Source organism: Lycium ferocissimum, unplaced genomic scaffold (genome assembly GCF_029784015.1).
Source record: "Lycium ferocissimum isolate CSIRO_LF1 unplaced genomic scaffold, AGI_CSIRO_Lferr_CH_V1 ctg22642, whole genome shotgun sequence".
NCBI lineage: Eukaryota > Viridiplantae > Streptophyta > Magnoliopsida > Solanales > Solanaceae > Lycium > Lycium ferocissimum.
Window position 1 is genome coordinate 1 of NW_026720467.1, and position 10,321 is coordinate 10,321.

Consider the following 10,321-nt stretch of genomic DNA (forward strand, 5'->3'; position numbering starts at 1 on the left):
AGTTTGGTTTTAGTATCTTAGAACTTAGGCATTTGGAGGTACATTTGATAGAAGTTGATGTATGCTCATTGTTTCTATTAGCTTTATATACTAAATCGTTAGATGAGTATACGATGGAAGTAATACTTTTTTTGGCTTGAAACCTCTTTTCTTTTTCAAGGAGCAATAACTTGATCCGTTTTGTATAATTTGAAGATGCAACATAAGTGTCAGGTAAATTCTTGTTGTATGTTTATATTTGTGGATGTGATTTGGAGTATGAGCGAATTGAACATGCTAAATACATGGAGTGTGAAATTTATTTTTGAATCTGTATAATAATTTGAAATTATTTTTTGGATATGTATAATGTGGCTTTATATGTTTGTTATTTGTCAAGTTTGAATTATACATCATATATGTGTTTGTGAGATCTAACAAAAAATCATAAAAACCATAGTATTGCTTCTATTCAATTTGTTGGGCCCGTGCGCAGCACGGGCATCGCTTATCTAGTACAGATAGAAGTTTGAAAAATTTGTATGTGAGCTGGACAAAACGACAATGATAATGATAGTATACAAATATAATTCTTCCTAATAATTGGCTATATGAAGATTTTGTAGAGCATATAATTCTTCCTAATAATTGGCTATATGAAGATTTTGTAGGCATATAATTCTTCATAATAATTGGCTATATGAAGATTTTGTAGAGCTTCTCTATATTTTTTTCCTCCTTTCATTTGCTTTAAAACCAACACCAAATTAAACCACTAGATATATTAAGGAAATCTTTATTAATTCACACTAATAATTATATCAAGCAAATGAATGCATAATAGGTTATTTAGTACATAAATTTTATTTGGTTAAGTGATATATTTTTCATTTTAATTTTTAAGTGTTATGGTTAAATTATTTGGTATGATGAAATCACAAGGTATGATTAAAGTATTTTCTAATGAGTTCAATAACTTGTTTGACCATGTTTCTAAAACGGTGAAAAGCAATGTTTATTTGACTAATGAATTTGAAAAATACTTTTGAAGAGCAATTAGTGTTTGACCAAGTTTTTAACTAGTATTTTTAAATTGTGCACACTGTAGCTTAAGAAATTTGAAAGAGAGAAGTTGAAAGTTTTGTATGTGAGCTGGAGAACGACAAGGATAATAATACAACAACATACCTAGTGTAATTTCACAGGTTGGGTCTGAGGAGGATGGGATGTATGCATAGGGGCGGAGCTAGCTCATTGGGTGCGGGTTCAGCCGAACCCAGAAACTTTGGTCCAAACCTTATATTCGTATTAAAAAATCCATTGAACATATACAAATTATTAAATTTTAAACTCAGAAACTTTAAGAAACTAAAATTCTGAACCCATACATGTCAAATCCTGAATCTGCCTCTGTGTATGCAGACCTTATTAATACCTTTGTGGGATAGAGATGTTGTTTCCGATGGACCCTTGACTCATAATGACAAGGATAATAATGATATACAAATATAAATACTCCTAACAATTTGAAGGTTAAGAGATGTAATTGGCTGTATGAAGATATTGTAGAGTCTCTAAATTTTTTCCTTCTTCCCTATGGTCACACCGATACACAGGAAAGGAGAATGATAAAGACAGGAATTTGCAAAGGCTTTAAAATCAACACAAAATTAAGCCATTAAATATTTTAAGGAAATGAATGCACAATATGTATTTAATATATGCATATAAGCTTTTATCTAGTTAAGTGATTTATATATATTTTTTAAATTAAATTATTTGGTTTCTTTGTAATCACGAGGTACAAGTATTTTATAATGAGTTTAAATTTGTACACAATAGTGTAAGAATTTTTTACATCGTTATTATATTTTAAAGAATATAAGGAGGTTCTTGGTAGATATTATTTGGATGATCTAATAGTGTAACTTTTTTTTTACATATTGTGTACATAACTTAAACTCTTTTCTAATATATAACTTCGAGCAATCAAAACTTACTTGAATAAGGAGTTTAAATTTTTGTACTAAAATATTTGTACCATCAGATTACTTATAAGGTAATTACTTGTAAATCTCACGATAATATTAATTGTTTACTTAGTAAAAATAGTAAGAAATATGTTATAACAATTTTCGATATATTAATATATAAAATATCTTACTTTGTCGGTACATATAACTTAAGTATACTTTAGTGATTGAAAGATACATATGATTATTGAAAGTACTTTAGTGATTGAAAGATACATATGATCATTCACTTTCAATAATGCATCTGGAGGTCGGCATTGGATCATACACACATGAAAGTACTTTAGCAAAATTGGAATTTGAACTTTAGACATTTCGATTGAATTTTCTAATTACTGATTGGATCGTATTTGATTTTTAAAATTCGGTTTGGATTGCGGATTTTGAATGAATTTTCGTATATCGGAATCCCAAATCTTTATACCTTATATATATATATATTTATTCGTACTTGTTTAACATAAGCCCATATACTCAATACTAAATTCAATACCTGACTACATTAATTAATATACCCTAGTAGGCTAATGACGATGGATCTCTGTTTGCATTCACTATATATGGCTGTATTTCCGTTGTCATTTGAAGAATTGTGACACTAGGTCTTTAAGAAAGCATATTAAATTGTTGTTGTTTAAATCACACATAGTCTATAAGGATTGAGCAGTTGTTGATTATGTGAACTACTAGTAGTATGATTTATTTAGACATGATTTTACTATGTTTAGACTTGTTAATTTTCAATATGACCGCTTCATTGTTGTCAAATCAACTTCTATTTGGACATGTTTAACGATCTTTGAACTTGTTAATCCTAACCTTTCATGCTTATGTTGCTATGAATTTATTTCCTTACTAAGGGGTTCATTACTTGTATGAGTTTTTTTTTTTTTTTTTTTGTGAAAGTTTACGGTGGAAATAATTATTAAAATTTGGCATGAACACTTTATTTGGATATTCATCATTATAAGAAGAGATCGTTTTTCTAGTTCCGTTTCAAAATAATTCATTTGATTGTTTTGGATATTCATCTTAGTAAGAAGAAGAAGTAGCTCAATTATAGGTTGGAAACTAAAGCTTCAAAACAATCAAATAAATTATTTTGAAACCGAACTAGAAAAACGATCCAATGCAAACCTTGTTGAATTAATTAGATTTAGAACGGTAATTTTTTGAATTTGAAAATCAAAAACTTAAATAGAAAATTTCATATCCAATATAAATGTTGCTCCCTAACGCACACGCAAGTATCGCGGATCGTCAAGTAATATAGGATTTTTAAGTCGAGATATCGATCCCGAGAGACTTATAATTAACTATTTATCAAATTAAATTAATGCTAATTATCTAAACAAGAAATAAAATCCAAATTATATTTGTAAACTAATTAAAAATAAAAGAAAACAAATAATGAACTTCAACCAAGAAGAGCAAATTTTTATCGGAGAAAGAGATAGATCTAGAAAGGCTATGACCGTAACAATCCAGGTTGAGTTTTCAAATCGTTCTACCTATGGGTTACTTAGTTGACGGGTTAATTGTAACTTTATGATATTCTCTCGAACTACTCGCAAGCTTTGTAGATGCTACTATAACGCCTATATATCTCTATGGTCGTCGAGGTAACGAACGCATTTATTTCTCCGTATTCAACTAAGTAGGGCTAAAGGGTATATCTACTATCTCGATGTAAACGATTAAATCGAACCAACTCTATTTATTCTTATTACGTGTGTGAATTCCTTTCTCAAGTCAATTCCTTTGCCACATATAGTGTTCAATTAGTGATCAAGTAATCAAACAATTAAGACCAAGAATAAATAAATAACCCAAAGATAGAAAATCAATAGATAGAAACGATAATCAAAAACGTCAACTTTCATGTTTGTGTCAAAGCCCTAGAACTAAGAGGTTTAGCTCACATAGATATGGAGGAAAAACAACAAATCATCCGAATAAAAATATCAAAATAAATATTATAGAAAGAAGATAAAGCACTTGTAAATGGCCTCATGGCGGCTCCAAGCTCTAGGTCCAAAGTTATGAACTAAGGGTTTGGTATCAATTTCTGTAAAAATCTTGTAGAATATGTATTTATAAGATACCAAAAGGCGCAGAACTTTTAAAGCAAAATCGACTTGGACGGGAAAAATTACGGGCTCGCATTACACCCGCATCGCGGGTGAAACGCGGAACCAACAGAGAATCAGAGAACAGTTCTGCATTTTCTTTCGTCTTCTTTGCTGCCACGTAGATGAATGTTGTCTCCTTTCAATTCTTTCTTTCACGTTGCTGGCAGGTCAATGTTGTCAATCCCTTACTTCATTCTTTTACACACTGCATTATACATATATTTCTTCTTATTTCTTTATGAAAGATCATTAAGTACCACCAATTGTTTTTGGTGCTTTTCACGTCATTTAATTTGTCCAATTTTTGCTCCGAACTCTCAAATTTTCACATCGCTTTATTCCTACATAGTAAAAATATAATATTAAGCACAAAACAATTATAATTGATACTCAAAAGATAATTAAAAGTATTAAAATGTGAGGCAACAATGGCTAAATATATGCAATTTATGGCCGAACATCAATAAACTACCTAAACGTCCCTCCTAGATGCATCCAACTATCACGGAGAGATCGATATCCAAGTTAAGAGTTCATGAATCATATATTAGTTTACACACAAAATCAAGTGGGCAACTATGAGGTAAAATATATCAATTATAGCTTAATATAATTGACAAATGTTCATTGTTCAATTACCTTGAGGACATACAGAAGAAGAACAAGAAAAATAGTTTTAGCTCCCCTTAGTCAGAAAACTACACCACTCAAATAACACTACAACACAATGTATCTATAGCTACGAAATCTAAGCTATGAATTTAAAAATCGTAGCTATTACTTAGTAATAGCCACAAAAATACAAATTCCGTAGCTGTCTACAAGTTCATTAAATTACTTAGCCACGAAAATCAAATTTACAAAGCTAATTCCTCATTTTTGCTATAATTGCTAAATATTGTGGCAATAGTTACATAAATAGCTACAACTTTATTGCTAGGATAAAATTTTATAGCTAATCCTAAGTTCTTGCCACGCGATAAAAGTTCTTGTAGCAATAGTAACCTTTTAGCCACAATAATTTATTTGAAACAAAACATTGTAGCTAAATACATATTTTTGCTTCAAGCTATAAAAAAAATGTGGCAATAGTTAAATGATATAGCCACGGATCTTTTGCTACAATAAAATTCCTTATCTAATTATTAATTTTTGCCACGAGTTAAAATGTACTGTAGCAATAGTCACCTTATGGCCACGATAAATTATTTGAAGCAAAATATTGTAGCTAAATAAATGTTTTTGCTTCAAGTTATAAAAATTGTGGCAAAAGTTCAATGATACAGCCACAAATTTTTAGCTATAATAAAATTTCGTAACTAATTATTAATATTTGTCATGAGTTGAAACTTGTTGTAGCAATAGTAACATTTTAATGACAAAAAATTATTTAAAATAAAATGTTATACCAAATAATATTGTTGCATCAAGTACTAAAATGTCGTGGCAATAGTTAGCTTAATAGCTATATATGGCAAAATGATATTGCCGCAAATTTATTATTTTGATAGATTTTCGTTGCTAATAATTATTTTTTACCACAATTTAAAATTTGGTGTAGCAATACTAATGTTTTGCCACATTAAATAAATTTTTTCTTATATTTGAAGTTACTATAAAAATAGTACTAATTATCCTATTCGATTCAATTTTAATGGGCGTTATTTGTAAGTTTAAATTATAATTGAAATAAGTAGGTAATTATATCTATTTAATTTCGATTAACTAATTGTATCAAAGTTAAACAAAATTTCACTAAGTGTCACTGGAGCTTCATCTTGATCAAGTGTTTTCAGAATTGTTGTTTGACTCAAATATTTTCTATCGGAATAATATCTTTGATCTAGTGCAATTAGAGCGTCAATAATTTGATCCGATTCAATTTTATAGGTTGTAAGTTTCAATTAACTTATTATATTAACTTCAATTAACTAATTATATCAAATTTGACAAAACTTCAATAAGTCTCACTCAAGCTTCATCCTGATCAAGCGTTTCGAAAAGTGTTAATTAACTCAGACATTGGAATAATACCTTTATCGATCTACTGTAATTAGATGTGTTCATAAATCGACTTGATTTAATTATGCAAGATCTTACTTGTAAGTTTCAGATAAAATTTCAATAAAGAGGTGACTATATCTAATTACTTTTGATTAATTAATTATATCAAATTTGAACAAAATTTCATTAAGTCTACTCAAGCTTCATCTTAATCAAGTGTTCCGAGAATTCATGTTATTCGACTCGGACATGATCTATCAGAACAATGCATTTATTAATCTAGTGTAATTAGAGGTGTTCATCATTCGACCCGATTTAATTTTACAGTAAGTTTTAAAAATGATTTCACTAAATAGGTTATTATATCTAATTAATTTTGATTAACTAATTATATCGAACTTAAATAAAACTCAACTAAGCCCACTGAAGCTTCATCTTGATCAAGAGCTTCCAGAATTGGTAACTGACTTAGACTTGTTCGACTAGAATAATACATTTATCGATCTAGTGTAATTAGAGGTGTTAATCATTCGATTCAATTCAATTTTATAGCTTGTAAGTTTCAATATTACTTAAATAAATAAGTGATTATATTAACTTCGATTAACTAATCATATCAAATTCAAACAAAATTGCAATAAGTCTAACTCAAGCTTCACCCTGATCAAGTGTTTTAAGAATTATTATTTGACTCGGACATGATTTATTGGAACAATACCCTTATCGATCTAGTTTAATTAGATGTGTTCATCATTCGACTCGATTTAATTTTACATGATCTTACTTGTAAGGTTCAAATATAATTTAAATAGAAAGGTGATTATATCTAATTACTTTTGATTAACTAATTATATCGAATTTAAATAAAATTCCACTAAGTCTCACTCAAGCTTCATCCCAATCAAGTGTTTCGAGAATTCATGTTATTTGACTCAGACATAATCTATCGAAAAATACTTATCAATCTAGTGTAACTAGCGGTGTTCATCATTTGACTCATTCGATTTTGCGGTCTTACTATGAGATTCAAATATAATTTAAATAAATAGATGACTATATCTAATTAACTTTATGACCTACTACTAATTCAATTACTTAATGATTGGCGTAAAATTATAAGTAGTTGAACTAAGGATTAATAATTTGGTATAGTTAATATAGAAGGGTATCTATATACCGTAATTTATATCAAATTAAGTAATGTTGATTAATAAGTTATAAAATAAAATGGAAAAATCTAATTACTATATATGGAATGTATAGCAACGTATTTTATTATGAGATTTCTTACCAAAACTTCTTTTTATTGTTATAATTATTAGGGGGGAAACATGAATTCACAAATTCAAGACTTGGAAAAAAAAAAGGAATTCCCTCCTAATTATTTCGGTCTAAAATTTTTGTGCCTAAATTATAGCCTTCTTCATCTATTAGATTGAACAGTAAGATTAGAAAATCAGAAACCCTACAAGCCTAAAGCTTTCAAAATCAATCATTTATAGAGAAGGAAAATTTCTCATTAATTACTCATGTGAATCAACCTAATATCCCCAGAAGAAAGGTTCCGTCTTCTTCTTCTTCTTCTCCTCTGTCTCAATCTCCAATTTCAACCTTTACCTTTTTTTATTTTTTTTTATTTTTTTATTATTGCAAATTTTAATCTTAATTTAAAATTTCTCACTTTTATTGTTCTTAGATTATCAAAAGGAATTGGGTTACTCCAACATCTGATGTTTTCTCTATTTGTCTTCTTACAGATACGAGGCTTTATAGCGGATTCATATAGCTCAACGACTAAATTACTCTTATTATGCTTTTGGACTGCACAGGTTCTTAAGGTCCTCATCTTTGACATACCATTTTGTTACACTCTCTGTGTGTGTGTATATATATATAAATTGCTACTTGTCTCATTCATCATTTTTTTAGAGAATTTTAATTGATTAACAGATGTTATGTACAAAAACAGGAAGCATATTTTTTGTAATTGAATTGTGTACTTTATTTTTTTGAGTTTGTTTTAATTTTTAATTTTTATTTTTTAAAGATTTTGTCTCATACCCATAAGGAAAAAGAACTCACTCCAACTTCATTGAAAAAGATGTGGCTATATAATGGGTACAATATCTCTTAAAATTCATACTCCATGATATTATAGACTTTGTTGTTATGGACCATCTTTTTTTAACAACAATCATTTAGTAGTACTAGTGTAACAGATTTATATTAATTACTCTAGAATGGTAAAATTTTCAATTCTACATTAATTATGAATTCATTTTAAGACAATGGTCACTACTTCAAAAGAAACAGTAACTATTGCTAACTTTTGAAATCATTTTTACATGACTAATACAGAATTGGACAAAGGAAGAAAACGTTAAAAGCCTGCAATATTGAATAATGACAATTTGAGCTTGTGATTTGATACTTGTATTTTTAAGTTGGCTAATTTTTGTATTCTCTTTGTTGGGAAATCTGTCAAAGGAGGGAGGAATTGAAGACTAAGAGGAAAAAGATTCTACCTGTGTGTTTTACTGATTATTGCAATGGTTTATATATATATATATATTGTTTCTGCTTTCTGATGTTAAAACACTTTACTACTGATAGGTAAATTTATGGAATTAGAGCAGAAATGACAAGCTAAAATCGATGTTGATCGATTTAAGGTGCACTTGGAGACCGGTAGAGGAGAGAGAGAAGAAGACTATGCGATTACGGATCTCAAAGAAGATGGTGTCATAGAGGAATTCCGTATTGTGAATGTATTTTAATTGAAATTTAAAATTATGTGTAACTTGAAACATGTTTTGGAATCTAAAAACTTTTGAATACATCGTTAGTCGCATTATTAAGTTCTCAAAACTTACAATGCTTGTGGCAAATTCTTCGATTTGTAGCAATAAATTTTTGAATTCATAGCTAAAGGTATATATAATTGCTACGTAACAAAAAGTTTTGAATTCGTAGCTAAAGGTATATGTATTGCTACGTAACAAGAACATAGCAAGACATTTTTACTTTCCGTAGCAAATGCAAAAAAAAACTTTAGCTATAATTCCATATATTTCATGGCAAATGGTATGGATTCTTAGCTACAATAGAAAAATATTTGTGGCAAATTCTTTTACTCATAGCTATTAATTTTTTTATTCATAGCTAAATACAAATAATATTGCCACGAGATTAAGCTGTATAAATAGCCACAAAACATGTGTTTGCGTGGCAAACAAATCAAAAAATTTGCTACAATAAAACACTTTGTGGCTACAATATGAAGATAGGCTACAACTTTTATCCGTCATGGCAAAAGAATACGATTACTTGCTATAAGTATATATTTCGGGTGGCAAAAAGTTTTACCATCACAAACTAATACGACACAAAAATACCAAGAATAAGTATTAGTCCTTAGCCACGGACCATGTAAAGTCCGTAGCTAACCTTAGCTACACACAATTTTGCTACGAATCTACGGAAAAAAAAATATTGTAGCTAAGTGTTTAGCTACGTAATTTTCCATGTTTAGCTACGTTGTATTTCGTAGCTATATATGTGTAATGTTGTAGTGTAAGATAAAAGCTTATTATTGTTATATACAATTATTTGGTGCACGTTCTGTTTTATGTCAATGATTAATGGGCATGAAAAAATCCACATCTGCCTAAATCAAGACTGCATTTGTTCCATGCAGTGGCTTTAACTTTGTTAAAAGTCGTACTCAAGTTATCTTACTATCATAAACAGTGGCGGAGTCAGGATTTTCACTAAACGATTCAAAATATGAAAAAATAAATAGACGAAAAAGCTAAAGGGAGTTCAACGTCTACTATATATACATAAAAAAATAATTTCAACCATGTATAAACAATGTAATTTTCTCCCAAAAGAGTTTCGGATGAACCCCTTTGGCCCTTCCTCTCTCTGGCCCTGATCATAAATATTAAATTCCAATAAATAACAACACAAAAGAATAAAATTTCTACTAAATGCAAACAATGACTATGTTTTAATCCAAGCAAATCAGGGTTCCTATATAAATCCTCATTGTTCATATCGTTCAATTTATGTCTATCTTCATTTAATATTATTGAAAAGAATGGTTTCTTTGGAACAGAAATGTTCTCTACATTTTCTACGTACTATCAGAAATGTCTTAGACAAGACTAA

General features: G+C 29.0%; 1 long non-coding RNA gene across 1 annotated transcript; it reads left to right on the forward strand.

The window, feature by feature from the left end:
- Nucleotides 1-7,479: 7,479 nt before the first annotated feature.
- LOC132043293 (uncharacterized) lies at nucleotides 7,480-8,972 on the forward strand. The gene is made up of 4 exons (XR_009411764.1): nucleotides 7,480-7,709; nucleotides 7,906-7,986; nucleotides 8,636-8,675; nucleotides 8,762-8,972. It is a non-coding gene; the product is annotated as an uncharacterized LOC132043293 (long non-coding RNA).
- Nucleotides 8,973-10,321: the final 1,349 nt, after the last annotated feature.